This window comes from Cupressus sempervirens, chromosome 2 (assembly GCF_028749045.1).
Source record: "Cupressus sempervirens isolate cs-2001-9-10 chromosome 2, ASM2874904v1, whole genome shotgun sequence".
Classification (NCBI taxonomy): Eukaryota; Viridiplantae; Streptophyta; class Pinopsida; order Cupressales; family Cupressaceae; genus Cupressus; species Cupressus sempervirens.
In genome coordinates, this window is record NC_143119.1 from 611,064,335 (window position 1) to 611,086,387 (window position 22,053).

The following is a 22,053-nucleotide window of genomic DNA, read 5'->3' on the forward strand; positions in this document are numbered from 1 at the left end:
CTCCCCAAAATTATATCAGAAGAACAAACTGGCTTTGTTCCAGGCAAATCAATCCTAGATGGTATACTCATAATACAAGAAACGCTACACTCAACCAACAAGAATAAATTGGCAAGCATGTTCATGAAATTGGACATTCAAAAAGCCTATGACATGGTAAACTAGATATTTTTATGCAAAGTCTTAGAAGCCTTTGGATTCTCTCTCTAATGGATAAACTTCATCTACCAATGTATATCTACTACCAAGGTCTCGGTCCTTATAAATGGAACCCTTGAAGGTTTCTTTGATACTTCAAGAGGAATAAGACAAGGAGATCCACTATCTCCGTTCTTTTATATCATTATGGCAAAAGCTTTTAGAAGATCATTAACCAAAGCCCATGTAGAAGGGAAAATAAACAGTATCACAGTCACTGAAAAGGTTCCTAACATTACCCATCAACAATATGCAGATGACACCATCCTGCCAAGTGTTAGTTCAACAAATGAGGCCCAAAATATCAAAGCTATTTGTCATGTCCCCAAAAATTTTGGTGACAGTTCGATTTAATTAATTTAATTAATGGTTGTCCAAGGACGACTAATTAGTTATTTTAATTAAATAAATAAATATTAAAAGATGACCTTGTATTTAATAAAGTGACTTGGAAAATATTTAATAAAGTCACTAGAGGGATAAGATCAAAAATGTTCTAGAAGTCTCTGGAGAAGGTGGAGAGAAAAGAATAAATAGGCACCCCGAGGCTCCATTCGAATCAGGCAGTTGATTATCTCTCTTTGTTTTCAGGTTGTGATTCGATCACAGGTGCATTGTGGAACCTAGGGTTTTCGCAATTGTCACAGTTGGCCATTGAGAACGATAACTCTCAATTGGTACGCGATTTTGAGGGTGTGAAATATCATCCGAATTATTGCAGATTGGAGGTGACGCTGCAGTCATTTCATCAGGGACAAAATCTGTGGCCTAAGGCCAAATCTTGCGATTCATTGATCATTGGAGGTTTAGTTAGAAAGGGATTAACTAATTGCAGTATTAGAGGAAATTCAGAAGGAAGTCAGGAAGACAGTTTAAAGAGACAAGGATCCGATTCAGATCAACAGGTCAAGAAGGGTTCGAATTTCAAAGGAAATTACAAGCAACGATTTATTTCCAGCAAGCAAGTTTCGGTCACCTGAGACGGGCATTTTTCTCAAGATACTTTCGTCGTTTGAGGCCTAGCAGATATCATAGGATTGAAGGTTTGTGGGCATTGTATTGAAGACGAGCCCCAGTCATTACATCAGCACATAGATATGGGCCTAAGGTCAGATCACTAGACGGAGACTGCTGCACTCGAAGTGTATATATTAGTCGATCCATATTAATTATTGAAGATGCATTATCTCTGAAACAAGACTGAAGGAGCTAACGGATTTAGTGATTTATATTATTGAGTCGGCAGCTACTTCAGAACCCCAACTTCGACTAAGTCTGGGAATCAATTATCTCTAGTAAATATCCAAGGGGGAATAGCATATTCGCCAACACTCCAGTCTGGCATTTGAGCGACGTACTTCATCGTTCGGATCCAGTATTGGTAAATCCGACAGCACTTTCACACAGATTCCACTCGGCAACAGCAAACAACATCATTTTCATCAGTCTTGGTGCTCGATAATGAAGGTGATAAAAAAGATAATAGATTATTTGCAGTGGATGCCGGAATTGGGTAAGAATCCATCACGAGTCAACAGCACCGATTAGAGATTGTGGTGACGGTCGACAAAAGATCCCATGCGGCAAAGGATTGATAGAGACGTGGTCTGCTGCAAACTTTTGGAATCAGATATATACCTTCTACGATGTTTACTCAACCCCCGATTGCAACAGTTGGCCTCATTGAAGAACAGGCAGTACAACAATATGGTGATATTGATGTTTACACAACTGGATTCCGACCCATGAAAGCAACATTATCAGGACTTCCTGATCGATTTTTCATAAAATTGATTATGTGTTCAAAAACAGACAAGGTTGTAGGAGTTCACATGTGCGGGGACGACACTCCTGAGATCTTACAGGGTGTTGCAATAGCTGTGAAAGCTGGCTTAACAAAAGCAGATTTTGACGCCACAGTAGGAATTCATCCTACAGCAGCAGAAGAATTGGTAACCATGCGAAGTCCTAGTCGACGGATTCGTCAAAGTGATATTAATGCCGAGGTGGGTGGAATGGCCAAAGCTTCAACCTGAAGGACCTAAGTTGGGAGTTGTTATCAAACACTGGGGAGTCACAAAACTGTTGGTGTACTAAATTCTCAATGGGATCCGTGTTATTGAATATTACTGCTTTGTTCTTATCTACATCACCATTGAAAGGCTCCTCTCTTTGTGGTATTTTCCTTTCAAACATGCAATTATGTATCATGTTAAACAATTAGTTCACGAGAGTTATTACACCCTTATTTGTTAACGGTTGCATACTGAGTATTAACGGGTTGTCACAATTTCGTAATTAAGAGCTCGATTGCTAATTGTTTGACGAAATGTCAAACCTTTGAAGTTTTAGTATTTTTTGGTGCTGGAGAAAGCAATAACCTGTCAGGGTTATTTCAGTGGTATCAGAGCATGTTTGCAAATTATTTGACGAATTGCCACAGTACAACATTGGGATTTAGTGCCCTTTATAGCTAGGGTCATTTCACTATCATCTAGCAGTATATGATAGCTTCTGGTCAAAAAGTGAATGCTACAAAATGTGAAAAAAAATTCATCAACACCAAGCCTAAAAAGGAAACACAAATTTTTAATATCATGGGCTACAAAAAAGGCACATTTTCATGCAAATACTTGGGAATAGAATTGTAAAAAGGAAGTAAATCTAATAAGGCATGGTTCAGTACTCTTGATAAATTGGATGCACAGATAGGAGGCTGGAAAGACAAATGGCTAACTAAAGCTAGTAAAGTTACTAAGATTAAAGCAGTGTTGTCTGCCCTCCCAACTTATCCTCTCTCCTGCCTCCCATTAGCTAAACATACTAATAAAAAATTCGAGGCTAAATTCAAAAAATTTCTTTGGAATGAGTTGGATGACTCTAAAACCCTGACCCTAATAAAATGGGATAGTATTTGTAGACCTAAGGAACTAGGAGGCTTAGGTATTAAAAACTTAAGCTGGTAGAATGAGGCACTTGGAGCTAAACTTATCTAGCGTCCTTTTGTAGAAAGTGAACATAAATGGGCCAAAATCATGTATAACAAATATTTGAATGAATTTGACCCATATTCCATCTTTAGAATGAGGTCCCTCCCTAAAGGATCTAAGAGTTGGAACTTTATAGTTAAAAGTTGAGCCCTCATTAGTAAATACCTAACATGGGATATTAGATCAGGAGACGAAGCTTTATTTTGGGAAGATTCATGGGATGGGTTCCCCCCAGTAGATAATATGGGGATCCCATATAAGGTTAAAGAGCAATTAGTCAAACTCTAGGGGTGCAAGGTAGGTGATTATTTTAAAAAAAAATGTATTGATGGTATCACAAGATGGGAATGGAAACCAGTGGAAAATATAGATATAGACCTAGTAGATAAAAAAAGTATTAAAAAATCTAATCAGAAAAAGGAAAATTAAGCAACTAGATAGAATAGACAAACTTATTTGGGTTGGATCACAAGATGGTAGGTATAGTGTCAAAAATGGTTATAAAGTTATCACGCATTCTCAAGAATGGGAAGAAGTAGACATTCCTCTTAATCTATGTTGGGACTCGGTTTGTCTGCCAAAGGTAGGACTCTTTTTATGGCTAGCTTCTCAGAATAGGATCCTAATAGCAAAAAGACTCTGTAAGCTTCGTGTTGAGGGCCCATCGAGATGTGTACTCTGTAAGCAAGACAATGAAGATGCTAATCACATCCTATATAAATGCTCATATACAAAAATATGTTGGGAGTGGCTCAGACGAATGTTGGGCTGGACCACTCCCTTGCTAGTATCCCTTAGTGAATATATATATTCACTAAAAAGAGGCTAGGCGAAAAAGATGACCTCCATCAAAAAAAAAATTGAAGTTTTATATTATTTTATGTATAAATAAAGGGTTCGATTGATAAAAAATATATATATTCTTAAATGTTTTGGTACAATAGTTTTTAGAACAAAGTTATTAGAAAACAAAAAAAAATTATTAGAGTAATTTACTTATTAAAATTAATCTATAATAATATATTAGTAAATCTTATTTATTTACAATTATTTATTGCTAAGGTTATGGTTTGTGTTATGGTTGGGTTTATGATTAGGTTTTATCTAAAGATTAGTATTATGGTTAGAGTGAGAGTTTTAATTAAAATTGGAATTTGGGATTAGTATTGAGACTATGGTTAGGGTTAATGTTTATATAATTGTGTATTATAGTTATAATTAAGATTATCTTTAGGACCAGGGTCAAGAATAAGATTCAAGTTAGATTTATAGTTAGTTTTATGGTTAAAGTATTTTCCTCCTAGTTATGGATAGGATCATGATTTAGATTTATACCATGTTAGGATTTTTGTTTAGAGTTTGAGTTACAATGGTGAAATGTTCATTTAGAGTTAAGTAAATGCATAATTATTTTATACCTATTACTTGTCTATTTTGCACAAACACCATGTTCAACCACATACATGATATACCATGCCTGTGAGCTTGCTTTTATAGCTTTGTCTATCATATTTTTACTCTCACCCTCGTTATGGATAAATGTAGAAATCTCTAAAATAAGACTCAATAGTGAGACTGCTTTAGAAGACTACTGACTGATATTCAATTTTGACTCTACTTCTAATCAGATGTGAAGTCTAGGATCCAAATATCTTTGGTTGCTGAACAATGCTATTAACTCATTACACATTTTGCCTTCTTCTTTCACCTTTCCAAGCTGCTTCTTTAACTCTTGAATGAGTCTTTTGTTGGCAATCCGTAACTGGGTAGCATTTTCCTCTTGAATGGTTACCCAAGCTTCTTTATACTTAACATAAGCTAAATCTCATTCTAATTGAGCTTCACCAGAAGCTTTCTCTATAGATAAACTAAAAATTCCTTCAGATGTCGAGCCCATGAGAATGGAAAATGGTTAGAAGTAGGGTACCACTCAGATTGTTACCAGAAAGAGTGAAACAGTGCATATTGATCAATCTCAAAAACCATAATGGAATTCGCCTGATCAGCTTATTATGCTCAGATCAAAAAAATTGATCAATTTGGGCGGGTAATCAATTTGGAATTTCCCCCTCAATTCTGCATCCACTTGGTGAAAGATGAGAAAGGTAGAATTTGGGTTCTCTGGTTCAAAAACATATTATTTTTCCTCAAATCCAATGAGCTTAAGGACTCCATGTCTCTATCCCATTGGAGAATCAGACCTTGAAGAGAATTTCCCCCAAATTTCAACTCCTGCAATGACTTCAATGACTTCAATCTTTGAATGGATTCACGAATGTTGACATTCAAGGCATTTTCTGAAAAATGTCAAATTCTTCATTTTCTTAAGCCTTCCAATACTCATTGGGATCTCATTGGGATCTCAGACTCCAAAGAATTGTCATCCAGATCCAAAAACTCCAAATCCCTCATATTTATCACTCGCTAGAATGGGGTCTTTGAGTTTGTTCTGACCTAGAAAGATCATTCTTAGATTGTTCATATTGTTGATAGATAGGAGATTTCTGCATGAGAATCGATTCTCATTCATCTTGAGAACTTCTCTCGAATGGGTCAGACAAATAATTTGGGAAGGAATCTCACCTTCAAGAGAATTACTGCTTAGATCCAAGTAATGGAGCTTTCTTAAAAAGGTGAGTTGAAATGGTATACGCATAAACAATGAGTTAGATGAGACATCAACTCTTCTTTTTAGACAGGTATAGTGAACTACAAGTGGTTGAATTTGAAATGCAGCTAAGAGGTTTTCTCATCGATGGGAGAAAATTTAGCAGTTAGCTTTGCCCTTTCAAAATTTGTATATAGAAACTTCAGATCATTTTTACTTCTAAGTAAGATTTTAGAGTAGTATTATTGAATATGATGTTATATCAGTAGTTTATTTTATCAAATTGTCTTTAAAAAAAAGTGAGACAAATGGTAGTGCACATGAAGACCTATATTTGTGTTACTTGATGCAGTATCATAGGGTTGGTTGCTTCTTAGAACTAAGAGATAGTCATCATCAATAATACCAACTTTAATGTCATAACTATTGGTGTGATGTGTAAAAAATATTGGACATAAAATCAACAAAGTGTAAGTATTAAGTCAATGACTAGTATAACCACCTTTACAACATACTCAAGGAGTTGTCCTTTCACATAATTTTGGTGGTAGTTTAGAAAAATGTGTATGAAGAAAATATTCATTAGGGTGAAGAATTAAGTAATTGAACATTGTATATGAAACATGTAAGTGTCCTTACTCATCATCAATAAGATTATTACAACCACAGGTAAGACCAAAGTAATATATATCATAATTATGAAACATAAACATTATCAAAATATGATCATAAAGATAAGATAATGATGATTAAGCATATCAATGTATCCACCATAAAATAGATCATCTAGTAACATCTTCACCAAGTCACTATACCAAAGCATTACAAACAATCTAGCATACATTTAAAAAAAAGGTCCTACCCTGTGCACATAAGTTAAAATAATTTAAACATATGCAAGGGTATTACATCCACCCTTTTATATTTTTTTCCATGCTAATATTCTTACATGTGTCTTACCTCTTCTTTTATCTCTCCTTAACGATTAATGTTTGAGGTTGATTTGACACATCAAGGAAATAAATTACTTGATTCAAACTAGAAACTATGCACAACACCCATTTTTTTCCATTAGGAAAAATGTGTGTGTGTGTGTGTGTGTGTGTGTGTGTGTGTGTGTGAGAGAGAGAGAGAGAGAGAGAGAGAGAGCATTCATGAATACTTTAGGAGAAGAGTGTAAGTATATAAAGGATAAATATCATACCAACCAACTAAGAAAGAGGCCACACCCACAATCCACCTATGCACATAAGTATGATTAATCCACTATTATTTCCCTAACAAGCATAACATAGAATATGAGGAAAAGGAGTTGATCTTCACATCAAATCCTAACAAGATACCCAAGTTCAATGGGTAAAAGATGAGAAGTACTATTCACTACCACCTCTTAACAATTTGAACAATTTTCTCATCTACAATTAACATTTTTTTGGCCTTTTTAGGTCACAATTAGTGTTTAACTAACATCAACTAGCTCAAATGCACGTGAATCTGGAATGAGTTTAATGAAATAGAAATTCATTTTTTAAAAAGTTATCTATCACTTAGTTGTAGTATGATCATTAAACAAGTAAAATAAAAAAGTTTCCCCACATGTGATGTCCATGTTTTTAAAGTCAATAAAATGCAAAAATTTGTAAATCATTTGAAATCATCTGTATTTTGTACCTTCTTGAGAGAAATGTAATGTGATGCATATTTTGAAGAAGGCAATGCCCCCGAATGGAGGATGGGGGAGTGATGGTGGAATGGAAACTAGAGGCGATTTGCTACGAGCAACAGGAACTCAGAGTGGTTTGGGAAACCAAGAAAGGGTTGGGATCCATTTAGGAGACATGAAGGAAGGGTTTACTAGGGAATAGGAAGGGGAGATGGCAAGATGGGAAAAAATCTCAAAAAGAAATTTTTCAATGGAAGAAGGTGGGACAAAATAGTGAGGATAAATGGAAAAATGAGAGAGCAAGCCAGCATGAAAATGGCTGGATATCTCACCCAATGCAAAGATTTACTTCAGTAAACTTGGGTAGGAAAGTGGTTTTGGAAAATATAGCTAAAAAAATAAGAAAAATATAAGCTGTTGAAAATCAAGAGAAACAAATGGTGGAGGATCAGCAATGGACACGATGCGCAGTGGAGAAAGTAGTGTTTGATAGTAGCCTGGTAAACGGGAGAATTCTAGAGAAAAATGCTTTGTTTCTAAAATGGGGAGGGCCAAATTTTTCCATAGAGAAGGTTAACAAGTGGTGTGATGAGAAATGGGGGGAAGTGAAAGATTTCAAAACACTGGAAAATAATTTCTACATGGTAATAGTTGAAATAACACAAGATAGAGACTAGATTCTGAATAGTGGACCATATTTTATGGATGGGTATGGATTCTATTTTAAAAAGTGGAAAATCAACTTTGACCCAAAAAAGGAGGTAATAAAGGAACTCTCTATCTAGATAGGGTTAAGAAATCTACCTCAGGAATATTGGCAGGAGCAATGCTATAGAGTGATTGGGAGCAAACTCAAAACCTTTATTAAGGCTATAGCAATGGTCAATAAAGAAACCTTGCAAATGTTCCCAAGGATTTGCATAATGTGGAATGACAGCCACCCAATCCCAGAAATGATTGAGATTTATAGTGATGGTGTTGTGTGGAGACAGCCAGTGTCTATGGAAGAGGAGTTAAAGGTCTGTGAATATTGTCTAAATGAGGAACATGATTTGGCAGAATGCAAACAAGATGGATGGAATAAAGAAAAGGAAAAGAAAAAGCTATTAAAGAGGGTGACAGAGATAGAAAAAAGTCTAGAAGTGAAGAAAGGGGAATATGACCAATGGTGGAAAAGGTATAATGCAGAAATAGAAAATATGATGATAGTAAAAACTAGAGAAAATAATTGTCAAGAAAGAGGTTGGAGAAGTTGTGAGTTTATGGTTGAAGATAAGGTGATGGAGATGGTTTTGGGAGTAGAAGGAGGAGTTTTAAATTTACAACATAATAATCAACTAAGGGAGGTAGACAAGCCGAGGCAAAATGAGCTAGAGACTCATGAGATAGGATTTGGCGTGGAGGCAAGGGAAACGGAAGAAGTGTTGGCGCTAAAAATTGCATGGTCAATTTTCAGCACTACTAAAAAAATAAGCCCTTAAACACTTTTAAAATGCATATGTGCCTGGTTGTACCCGACTGTCCATTTGAGACCCCTAAGGTGTTTAATGCTTTTAGTACCTTTCATTTAGCATGCCTAAGTGTTTTGTGAAGTTAATTTGAGTTTCTGAGTCATTTGACGAAGTCCTGTTTCAAGCATTTGTCAAATTTGCAATTTTGCCCAAGTGTCAAACAGCGATAGGAGGCTGTGTTTTCCATTGAATATCTCGCACCTAGAAATGTTTCATGACTTGCCACTTTGAGATTATCTAGTGTCCATACCCAAGAACCTACGTTTCAGATTTTGAGTCGTTTCGAGTTCGTCTGACTAGGTTTTGAATCCCTCGAAGTTGGTCAGTTACTGTTTTCAATTCTGGGAAGCCCTGTTTGACATGCTATAACTTTGACCCAGTTGACTAAAATGCTAAATTTCCTTTTGCGTTGCATGGTAGATGTCAGAGACTTCCTATGTTTCAATTTTTAAGTCTTGATGAATCCATTTGATCAGTTTTCAAACGCGATTCCAAACGCAATTTATGACTTTTTACTGGTGTCAGCACTTGCAGATTTATTAGTACCCCTGTTCGTGAAATTATAACTTGAAATCCGTGATTGTTAAGATCGAACAGTTTGTTCCCTTGTATTGTCCACTGAAAATACTACAAGTGTGCCAATTTTTAGAACTTGATGAATCCGTCTTCACACTTTACCAGGGTCATTCCATTCACAAAAAATGATATTTTACTGATGTCCTATGTCTTGCAAATCCAGGTAGCCTACTTGGAACGTCTGCCATTTATGTCCAGTTATTCGTCATAAGCCTAAATCATAGATCCATAATGTCCTCATGACATAGAATCAGTGTCCCAGTTTTCATTTCCCCATGTGCTCATTTGCCTAGTTTTTCGAGCTAAATCCAAACCCAATTTATGGCATTCTGACATGTTTGTTTGCAGATAAATCTGAGAAGTCAACTTTGAGGGTCAATATCTTTTGACTCCAAATTCGTCATGAGACAGGATTTGACAGGCTGAAAGTGTGTGGAGAAAAGATTCAGTATGTTAGTTTTCAGATCCTGATCAGGTGTTCGGTTCAGTTTTTAAAGCCAGCAAATAGGCCTTGTTAGCAGAAAGTTGCATTTTGCAAATAAAAGATAAAATGAGTTCTGATGATCGATTAGTGCTTGAATTCGAGTTTAATCAATATCTAATTGTTCAATGGATTAGTTTTGAATATCAGTCATTTGGAAACGAAATTTTTTTTTAGTCGAACCCACTCTGGGGTCTGACTGATTGCATCAACTGATATACATATTGATCAGGTACATTGTGAGGCACTATCTAGCAAAGGTCATATTAGTGATATATAGCTTTCCTTGCTAAAACCCAAAATTACATGGACCAGAATGGATAATCAATTGGCTAATTGGAGCCAGTGTTAAAAATAAAGAGCCTCGTCAAATTCAAAGTAAAAGCCTGGAATAAAAAGGGAATCCGCAGACTAAGTCAAAAGGAACTCATTAGATAGTACCATGAGTGCTTGAGAAACCAATTGATTCATACCATTGACTTTCAGAAATGTGCACTCTCTTTGTGCATCAATTGGATCATGCCAATCAAGAACAGAGGTGACTTCTTAAGGAGGATCCAGCGGTTAGAAGCAGGCAGTCAAAGGGTAGATCTTCAAGCTCAATAAAAATTGACTGAGATTCCTAGCAGCAGTCGTAGAGTTGAAAAGAGATCTCACACAAAAGCTAGCTTAGAAGCTGCTAGCATTCAAAGAAGCCCACGTTTCTAAAGAAAAGATAAACGTCTACAACATAAACCTAAGGGAGCACGCATTCCATATGGTTACAAAGGAAATCCGTAGGCAAGAGAGTAAAGAGGGCTCTAGTAAAAAACAATGGAGACGTCATTAGCATGAAAGCCACGTTTTCAAAGGAGCCTCCACGTATTTGAAAGAGCAGAACTCCAGCGTCACAGGAAGAGCACAAAATATAGCTTCACACACACACATTCTGAGAACAGTGGGAGCACGCAACCTACAACAGGGGCACCCCACGCAAAAAAGAGCAGGATTCCATGCATAAAATGTAGAGGAAAAGCATGCGAAAAGACAAAACGCAATCCGCAGGGTCATAGAGAGGACAGAGCAGTCATTGTTGAGAAGGCAGCTCCACGTATGTTTAAGAGGGAACCCTCTCCACCCTATGCATGAGAAGCGGATTTCCCACTGATATCCATGCCATGACAAAGAACTTCAGCCTTAGACCATAGCAGAAAAGAGCTCTTCCCACGCAATGCAGAGGCATCTTTTAAAATATATTCTACACCTGTAGAAAGATGCAGGTCAAAGACACCTCCATGAAAACTGATATCCCACATTTGCCATGGGGAAGAATTCTTAGGTCTTTAAATAGTAAAGCATGCCTCATATAAGATGAATTGAAGTGGAAGGCTTTTGAAAGCCAACGTGCATGTTGTGGTCCCCATGGATGACGTCAGCAGGAAGGAGGAAACGCAAAATTTTAAACCAAGATACATCCGCGCTGATGTGGCGCCAAAAGATGGAGGTTGCACAAGATTGCGACACGCGTCTTGATCTTGCGGCTATCGTTACCTCGCCATGTGAAGATGCTCGATAGTTAACTATAGCGAGATAGCGAGGCTGACGTGGCAGCAAGTCTGGGAGATGATGATGTGGCATGAGTTCCAAGGTAGATGATGAGGTGGCAGAGGATGACACGTGTTGTTCCGTCGCTATGTCGCCAATGATGTGGAGGTTGTTGAGTCAGATAGCGACATAGCGAGGGAGAATCAAGAAATGACATGTGGCAAGTGGTCTCGGAGCAGTTGGTGACATGGCAGATGATACAGATCGAGTAGCCAATCAAGAAGCGCCACGTGGCGCTAGTCAAAACAGTTTAACCCTGAGTTCTGTGGGGTGAAGGGAAATTTGAAAATAATAATAATAAAATTTTTATTATTCATTTTCAGACTAGACGTGCATGATTTGTTTTAAAATCAAAAGGGAATTTTATAAAGTTTGAACCTTAACATATTTTAAATTTTACGAAATTTAAAATCAAACAGGTTGCAAGTCTAAATTTTCAGCTAGAGGAGTGTTTTTCAAATCAAGATTCTGGGCGTTTCTGGAAGGCAAAGTATGCCTTATCATATACCGTCGAAATCGTGAGAATCCAAATTTTCCATTTCTGAAGTCATTTTTTGCATAGGTGCTTCCTGGTTTGAGCTATAGCCAGAAACGTGAATTTTGGGGCTTTCTCAATGGAATGGGTAAAAAACTAAAAATCTAGTTAGGGGATCAATAAAACTTGGTAAGAATGCAGTTGGAGTTCACTTTTCTCACATTCACTCAATTTAACCCGATCTTTGCCAAGCATTTCAATGGGTAAATCAGATATTTTGGTGACTCAGCAAGCTTTCATCATTTCAATAGAAATAAACATTTGCAAATTAGTTACAAAAAATGATGAAACAAGATCAGATCAAGATGGGTAAAGAAATGAAAGAAGCTTTCAGTTGCAAGAGATTGAATTCCTAGTGGACAAATGTCGGTGTCAGATTCAGATTCGAGAATTTACCCTTGTCTATATAATTCTTTCTTTTTGTCATTTGAAGGGTTCCAATTTTTTGTTACTGGGAGACCACTGTTGGTAGAGAATTTGCAGTCATTCTGTGAGACCATTCCTTTGGATCCAGAATTGTGATTCCACCTCCGTTCTTCAGCAATTTCTCTCATGTGAACAGCAGTAGTGCAGATAATACAGATAGTTCAGACATGTTAGGTGTTTTCATGTTTTGATTGCATGCTTTTAAATGTATTATTTCAAGGAGATTAATACGAAGGAACAGGAATTTCATTAGTTTCTTTCTAATTCTCGTCTCACTTATTAGTGATCTTCAATGTTTTATAATCTTTGAACAAAGAGCTTAGGTTGTAATTGCAGCTCCTTAAGGTTGTATGTTAGTTCATTGTTTCTTATAACCCAAGAGGTTATGTAAATGCTTCAGAGAATCAACAGGATTGCAAGTTAGTTGATGGGGATATCATGTAAGAATGAGGTTCAGATTGAGCATAGATGTCCATTTACAAGTTAGATGGATAGATCAGATATCTGAAGATACACATATGTCTCAGATATTCATATGTATGCATTTGAGTCATGGATTTGCCCAATAGATAAGACACTGGTCGTTTATAAGATCACTTGTTCATGTTGCTACATTTTAGGAGTTTTGTTGAATCAACATCAATAATCAACACTTTTCCCTTTCATGTTGAAGAGCTATAATAGAATGCCCTCACTTAGCTTATGAGGTTCCTAGATCTACTTTTAGCTACTGTAGATTGATGTTATTTCATGAGTTATTAGGAGAAATAAGGGTTTTATCTGCTTCATATTAGATTCAGTGTATGCTTTGGCAACTGGTACCATATAAAGAATCTATAGGTCCACCTGCCTAGGTTTTGCAGAGCCTGAAGAAGAAGAAGGGTCATGCCTTATAGTTGGCCTGGTGTCTGAATGGATGTGTTGATAATGGGAGTTAGCTGCCCCTAGATATGTTTTGTTCTCATCAGGGTAATTGGAAACGGGTAACGTTTTCAAACACCAACAAGAAGAAGGAAGGATAGACAGAAATGTAGATGAAAGTGAAGTAAGGTTGTGCAGAGTAGGGGTTGGAATGGAAGAAGCTAAGAGGGGAGAATGTTAGTTAATATTGAGGCCAGAAAAATTAGGGGAAGGAGACTGAAGGATATTTGACTGGGCAAGAAGGTGCTATGGATAGGGGAATTGGGGAGTTTTTTAAGGATACTGAAATCTTCCCCATCTAAAACATAAAAGGAAGATCAGAGGAATCAAGTTCAAAGGAGAGTTTGAATGGGGAGGATACAAATGGGGGGTAGAAGAGGAGGAGGATTTTTTTGGGATGGAGGAAAATTTGGTTTTGAAGTTGATTCAGATAGGTGGAAGTGCTAGGGGCCAAAGTAAACTGAAATTGAGAAGGGGTAAGAACCCCTACTGGAAAGGATGAAGATCCTTTCATGGAATGTTAGGGGATGCAATTCCCCTGAAAAAATTTGCTTGATCAGGAGAGGCCTGGATCAAGAAAAACCAAATGTAATTTTCTTGCAAGAAACTAAGGTTAAGATTAGTGAAGTAGATGACATGAAAATAAAGTTTTGTAGATGGGAAAGTGAATGGGAAGCCATGGAAGGAGCCTCTAGAGGTCTAGGTGTCCTATGAAAAAAGGAAACAGTAAAGGGAATTGTAATGCAAGCTGAAAGGAATTGGCAATGGTTAAAGCTCTCCTCAGAATAATTGGGATCTGATCTCAATGTGGTTAATGTATATGGCCCTACTAAAAGCAGGAAGAAAAATGAATTTTGAAAAACACTTATAGAATCATTGGAAATTTTACAAGATGAAATTATTATAGTAGGGGGGACTTCAATGCTATTTTATACCCTGGAGAAAAAAAGGGTGGTAAAGGTTGGAAGTCAATTTCATAGGAGGACTTTTCAGCCTCTGTGATGGACAATGGACTAATCAATATTCCCTTCAAGCAAGGAGAGTTTACATAAAAGAACCAGAGGCAAGGCTTTGTGAATATTGCTAAAAAATTGGATAGGTTCTTATTGCGGGGGGATTGGACTAAATTTGATTGATCTGTAGGTGTGGAGATAATGCCTATCCATGGGTCTGATCACTTTCCTATTAGTCTCATATTACAGGAGGAACTCACCCCAGATTGATGACCTTTTAAATTTGAGGCTATGTGGTTGAGGGTAGATGGTTTTAAGGAAATGGTTGAAGGGTGGTGAAAGGAAGCTCCAAAAAGGGAGGGGAACATGACTTTTAATTTTTTTTTAAAGCTCCAATTTATAAAAGGAAAGATAAAGGTGTGGAATAGAGAATCTTTTCAAAACATTTTTAAAAGGAAAGAAGATTTGGAAGTTGAATTGAAAATTTTGAACGATAAAATAATTTAGGATGGAATGAATGAGGATGATTTTAAGAATGAAAAGCGACTAAAAAAAGAATATGAGGAGACCCTGTTAAAAGAAGTGTTATGGAGGTAGAAATCTCGGGAAACATGGCTAAAGGAAGGGGATAGGAACACAAAGTTTTTCCATAACTCAATAAAAATTAGAAGAGCTCATAAAATCTTCTCAATTAAAAATGAAGTGGATGAGGTGACAATTGACCCCATCATGGTAAAAAGTGTTGCAGTCAATTTCTTAAAGGATAGAGGAAGATCTGAAGTTGGAGATGAGGATTTAGATGAGGAGGTTTTGGAATGCATTCAAAAGTGCATTACAGATGAGCAAAATACAAGGTTAAATGCTAAGGTCTCTAAAGAGGAAGTAAAAAAAGTGATCTGGGGTTTGGGGAAAGATAAAAGTCCAGAACCTGATGGATTCATAGGAAGTTTCTTTAGATTCATATGGAAAAGCATTAAAGATAAAAATCTGGGAGATGGTGGAGGAATCTAGAAAAGGTGGTTTTGTTCTCAAAGATCTAAATAACACTTTTATAGCCCTTGTTCCAAAAAAGGAGGAATGCAACTCTTTTGAGGATTTTAGACCTATCTCTTTATGCAATATTGTATATAAAATTATATCAAAGGTTGTGGCAAAAAGGCTAAAAGAGGTACTAAAAAGACGTAATCTTAGAGGAACAAAGTGATTTTGCTCCAGGAAGATTATTTTTTGAAGGGGTGATTATAGATCATGAAATGATCCATTCAATCAGAACAAACAAATTATGCAAAATGATGGTCAAGCTAGATATAAAAAGAGCTTATGATGAGGTAAATAAAGCTTTTTTATCTAAAGTTTAAAAAAAAATTGGTTTCAAAGAGGAATGGATTAGTTGGGTAAAGGGTTGTTTAAATTCGGTTAGGTTCTCAGTGCTGGTTAATGGGAGTCCCCAGGGATTTTTTGAATTGGAAAAAGGGATAAGATAGGGTGATCCTTTGTCCCCTTTCCTATTCATTATTTTGGCAGAAGTCTTGAGAAAGCTAATTAAGGAGAGAAGAGCAAAAGGCATATGGAAAGCAGTCAAAGTCGCAAGGGGAATAGATCTTATTTCATGTCTACAATTTGTGGATGACACATTCCTCATAGGGGAAGCCTCGGAACAGGAAGCTAGATTAATGAAGAAAACTTTGGAAATTTATGGGAAAGTTTTAGGACAGAAAGTAAATTGTGCTAAGTCAGAAATTTTCTTTTTCAACACCCCTCTTTATAGGAGAAGAGCTATAGGAAAAATTTTGAACATTAGACAAGGTGTGTTGCTGAGTAAATACTTGGGAATTCCACTATTCTAGGGACAAAATAAAAGTGAAGTTCGGAAAGGCCTAGCTGAGAAGTGTTTGAAGAAGATGGAAGGCTAGAAAGGTAAATCGCTAACTTTTGCAAGGAGGATTTTGTTGTTAAATTCTATTGTTTCAGCAGTTCCGATTTTCTCAATGATGTGCTTAAAAATCCCAAAAAATGTGATCAATCTAGTGGAAAGGCAGATGAAGAAGTTCTTTTGGAGTGGGGTGGGAGAGGGAAAAAATGGCCATTACTGAAGTGGGAGAAAATATGTAGGCCTAAGAAATTTGGAGGGGTAGGTATTAGGGACTGGACTACAATGAATTTTGCATTAGGGGCTAAATTGGTGTGGCAAATGGAAAATGATGTTGAGCAAGTGTGGATGAGGTTCCTAAAGGCTAGATATTTGGATTCTAATGAGAATATAAGGATTTTAACTATTCATAACCTAATTAAAGGGTCAGCCATATAGAATTTCATACTGTCATGCAGGCATGTTATTACTAACCATACATCTTGGGTCATAGGAAATGGAAAGACCATGAAGTTTTGGGAAGATTCTTGGAATGGATACAAATCCTTGGATGAGGATTTAGATGATGAATAGTTGAAATAGAACTTATGTGAAAGATGGGGCAGGAATGTTAAAGATTATATGGAGGAAAGTGATGGAGTTCTTGGAAAAGTATGGATTTGGAAAGAATGGTGAGTGGAAGACCTTTCGGAGGGATAGCAACAATGCCTAAAGGAGATTTTCAAGAGAAGGAAGGTTTGCATTTTAAATAAGGAAGATAGGATAAGCTAGTGTGGAGCAGCCTCGGGTAAATATTTAGTTAAGGTGGGCTATGAAATTTTAGATTCTAGGGTTGATGAATGCTTTGAAGCAGGGGAACTATGTTGGAGCAAAGAAATTCTCCCAAAGGTCGGCACATTTTCTTGGCTAGCAATTCAAGGAAGGATCCTAATAGGTGAGAGAAGAAGAAGATTTGGTTTCTAGGGCCCTACAAAGTGTGTAATGTGTGAAAAGGATGAGGAGAATGTGGAGGAGTTAAATGGGTTTGAGGAATTTAAAATTTGTCATGTGTTTAAAGAAGCTAACAAGGAGGTGGATGCTCTATCAAAATTGGCAGTAGGTTTAGAGGATGATGGGAAACCAATTTATGAAGATTGTAGTCATTGGAATTTGATGGAGGGAGCAGAACTTTGCATTGATTAATAAATTAACTTTTTAAGGCAAGTTGAATGCAATGGAGTTAGATTAATGTGATGATTGTTGTCATATCAAAAAGGGTTGTTAGTAAGTGTGAAAGAGATTTAGGAAATTGGCATTTATTACTTCCATTATGACAAAAGGTGGCTTATGTCAGTTTTGATATGTGTGGGAGAATGATGGGATGTTTGTTTCAAGAGAAGGGTAGTTAAAAAGCATTGAATGGAATGTAAATTAACCACCTAAATAGTAATCAACAGAAGTAAAAGCAACAGATTTGAAAGCAATGGAGGCGACCTTTACCTTTTGAACCAATCGACAGCAGAAAGCGCTCTTTGGGTCAATGCAGGACAAAAGGTTAAAATTTTTACTAAAATGCTCGACACCCACTGTAATGGATGCGGTGAAAGAGACAGTTGGTGAGTTGTTTCAAAACTCCACGCATCATTGGAAGATCAATGTGGATATTGCAACTATTGTAATGGCATGGGGACTAGAAGTCGAGCACCCAATGGAGGAGGTGGAGTGGGTGATGGTGAACTTGTTCCCTACGGATTTAGTTGTGGGCATGGACTCCCTTATGGAGTGAGCATGGATGAGGAAAGGCTTCGATTACAGTGAATGCTATGAAAATTATGAGGAAGGAATGAGAAAGGGCCGAATGGGTTTCTTGTGGTGGCCTACAGGTGTGGAGAAAGAAGTTTATAAAGATAGAGCAAAGGTGGCATGGACAAAATTGGTGGCAGAATTGCAAGCTATTTGGAGGAAAGTGGGCAGAGGGTTAGAGGTTTTTTATAAATCACCTATGGAAGATGAGAAGCGCAGGGGGAAGAAGGATTAGGAGGATGGATGGGGAGAAATTCCTGATAAGGGTGGAAGATGAATGATGAATGGTAAGAAAGGCATTTTTGCTAGGAAATTTTGAGGCATAATCGATCGATGGTCTAAATGCTCAAGGGAAAGGATTTTTTGAGGTTCACAATGGATTCAGAATGCAAAACAGGGGAATTCGAAGCAAAAATGTTGAAGAATGGGTGCAAGATAAGGGGCTAAAACAAAGAAAGGACATAGGAATTGGCAAATCCAAAAACGCTAGCAGAAAAAGTAAATTTCGTTCTATCATCTCCTGTCTTTTTTGTTGAATTTTTTTCTAATGAAGCCAAGTATGAATGCCTAAGATGTATCTGAGGAAAGTTATGTAATAGGGGGGTTGAGGGATATAGAATTGTGGGTTGTATAAATTAAGGGTTATAGTTATAGTAATGTATTTGTGAAAGGAACGACACCTTGGGAAACTGGTTGTATTTCTGTTATTCTGATACTTTAATTTAAAAAAACTTATTAACGACCAAAAAAAAAAAAAGGCAATGCCACAAATATTTGTTGTACATTTCAAAATTATATTATATGATTAGTATCTATCTTGGTACTATTGTCTCTCTCGGTTGTTTGCAATTGTTTTATCTTACCTGGACAACAACAAAAAAATATTCTTTTCTCATATGTTTTATAGGGAAGTGTTATAGGTTAACTTTAATAAAAAAATTCTAAGCATAATATTTTTCATGATCTATACTTTAAAGCATTTCATATTACATTTGCCTTATTTTTCTGTGAAATTGAAATAGGCATTTAATGCTCATCATTTATTCCAATTCAATTAAAAAATAATTGTAATAACAACATACAATTTTAATAGTCTATATTTTAAATCCCCTCACACTAAAGGTCTTCTTTAATCGTACTTTGGAGTGTGATAAAAATACATGTTTAATTTTTTTAATAATATGGACAAATTTACTTATCCCCTTATTTATATTCCAAATATCAACCTTTTTAAACAACTAAATTTTAGTTTTTTTTTTTTAATAATTGATTTTATCTATAACAAATGGTTAAATTACCTATCTTAGTATTAAAGCCATTTATAGTTAAATTACCTATCTTAGTATCAAAGCCATCTTTAACATTTAAATGATTTTTTTAATCTCAGTGAATTTACTTATATGTTCATTTGTAGGCCACTTTAACTTTATACCATCTAAAATACATGCTACTATGTACTTTTATAATGATGCATGTATCTAGGAAAACACTTTTATACAATCTAAAGATGAATGGAAGTTTCCTTGAAAGCTATTGAACAATCAAGCTTCCAAAACATGTGGAAATCCTCATAGTCCCTTACTTGACCCTACAGTCATTGCAAATTTCATGACATGCTACGGTGGAGAGTAGAGTAGCGTGCGCTTCCAAGGCCACTCCTTGGCTTCCCTGTTTTGATCTGTTTGTTAAGCATGGTTGCCCTTCTTTGTTCCGTTTGTTGAGCATTGTTGTGAATGTGGAACTAATGAATCCAACTCTAAAGAGTTCCAAGAGCAGGAATTAAGACTATAAAAGATGCGGCTATCCTCCTTACAAACTATTAATTTTTATGAACTGCGAAATAAAGCAAATCTAAAAATCCCTCTCCATTGCAGAAGGAATTTTCTTCTTTCCAGAATTCGATGGGATGGATTTCGTCTAAACATTTTTTGGAGGTGAATTGATCCAAACACAGAAAACTCCCATTCACGCATCATCCTCATCCTGATAGCAATCTGCCTTTGCCCTGTCCAAATTGATTGTAAATTGTAACAGACTCAAAATCACATTTTCCAGACCAAATTTATCTAAAACACAATCGGGAACATGTTTATTCGTACAATAACATACATAGATTGAACCTCTTCAATCAAATTGGGATTTTGCTTCTCCACAATCAATTTGGGATTTTGCTTTGGGGGTGTGGGGTGCGCCAGGCTTCCGCTGTAGTGCAATACAGAAGCGACGCTCGAAGGATCTGGCAGCAAGCTACCATTGTGATCCTTCCCCCTCAAGAAATTAATTTAATATCGTGTGGCTCATTGAGCCACGTATCAGATATTAAACTGATAAGAACAGATACTACACTTGATCTTAGCCAAAAGGCCGAGAAAGGTATGCTTATTACAGCTCCTTCCTTCGCTATTCATACTCTCGTTATCTTCCATTTCTCATTCTCCTGCTGCATGTGGGACATATGCAATCTTAGCCCATCGGAGGAGACTTGTCACTCAGCGGTCTCTCGGTCTTCTCTAAAAACTTTGTAGGTTAAATTAAAATAGCCTCTCGTGGATTCCTCACTATAAAATCCCTTTCCATAATTATCAGTGCGAAGAAAATTAATTTACGGCATTTGTTAAATGAAAGACTAATATAATTGAGGCAAACAAAGCAAATGAGAGTGCACCGTTATTTGGAGGATCGATTCAGGCTTGTGGACGGTCTGATTACTGGCCAGAACAGATTTTTTCTCTGCGATGAGGAAAAAAAGAGGCTTTTGATCTGGCCGGCGATGAAGCTTGCTGTTCAGATCTGGATTATGATCAAGTTAATAATTTGGCTTTGCTCTGTTAAATTTTTACTGTTTCTGTCTTTGAGGCGCAAGAAATTTGGCGTTCTTCTCTCGTGAGAAAATTTGTATATACTACAGTGAAATGGCACGCGGATTAATTTATGCAATTCAACAGTTTTCGGCGATAAATGATAGCTTTTGCTTTGTTGGAACTTTACCATTAGTTCGTGGAAACACATAATTAAAAAATATTACCTTAAGATTATTCTGCCCAAGAAAACATATAACGTTGAAAAGAGACATTTTGTTTAAGATAATCTACTTCCAATTTATGTAGCAAATATTAATTACTAATAACCTACTTGTGCGTATTACTCCTGAGGTGAAGATAACACTAAATATAAAAACAAAGATACAAATTTTATAATAAGTGAAGTATATCGCCATGCAAAAAATAATCAATGTACAATACTGATTAGAAAGGAATTGCAATGAGAAAACCTCTTTAAATCCCTGTAAAACCTTGATTCTCATATGTAATTTGTAAGTCTATGAAGATGTTTAACTTGAATTTATTTCATGGCTTGTATCATTCACAAATAAGACAACAACTATAACTTTGAAAGGCTACACAGGGTCTAATCAAAACCTTTTTATTGTAACTTACCAATGAAACGTAATATGAGAAATATTCAAATAAGATAGAGGGGAAAATGTTGTGAGGGGTATGCATTATATTGGTTGGATGCTAAAAATATCATAAGACAAAATGCAAGCAATCCATTGGAATTATGTGACAAATTTCAAACACATGTAATTGGTGACAAACAAAACTAAGAAAAGAAATGAACATAAATATCATGTGAAATGCACATTGCAAATAAAAGATTTGAAGAGTTTATATAATGTCAAAATTAACCAATATATCTTATTATTAATTCCCATAGTTAATTGAATTTTCCATGTGTAAGATTTAAATAGGTTGGATTCAGTTAATGCAATGAACTATGTAACCAATTTATTAAATCAGTTACATAGTTAATTGGATATTTAGAGTTATATTTAATCCCAATATTTTGTATTTAATTAATCCAAAGGTTTTAATATTTACTTGATTAGATTTGACCTTATTTGACCACTTTAATTTTTGAATCTAGAAGTGATGAAGGGCCACACCACCCTTAA

The 22,053-nt window shown here is 36.1% G+C and overlaps 1 non-coding gene and 1 pseudogene across 1 annotated transcript; one reads left to right on the forward strand and one right to left on the reverse strand.

Annotated features, from left to right (window-relative positions):
• The first annotated feature begins 1,831 nt into the window (after window positions 1–1,831).
• Window positions 1,832–2,280, forward strand: LOC149574865 (glutathione reductase, chloroplastic pseudogene; annotated as a pseudogene).
• Window positions 2,281–20,279: 17,999 nt separating this feature from the next.
• On the reverse strand, window positions 20,280–20,475 carry LOC149574866 (U2 spliceosomal RNA). Its single transcript, XR_016360344.1, has one exon. It is a non-coding gene; the product is annotated as a U2 spliceosomal RNA (small nuclear RNA).
• Window positions 20,476–22,053: the final 1,578 nt, after the last annotated feature.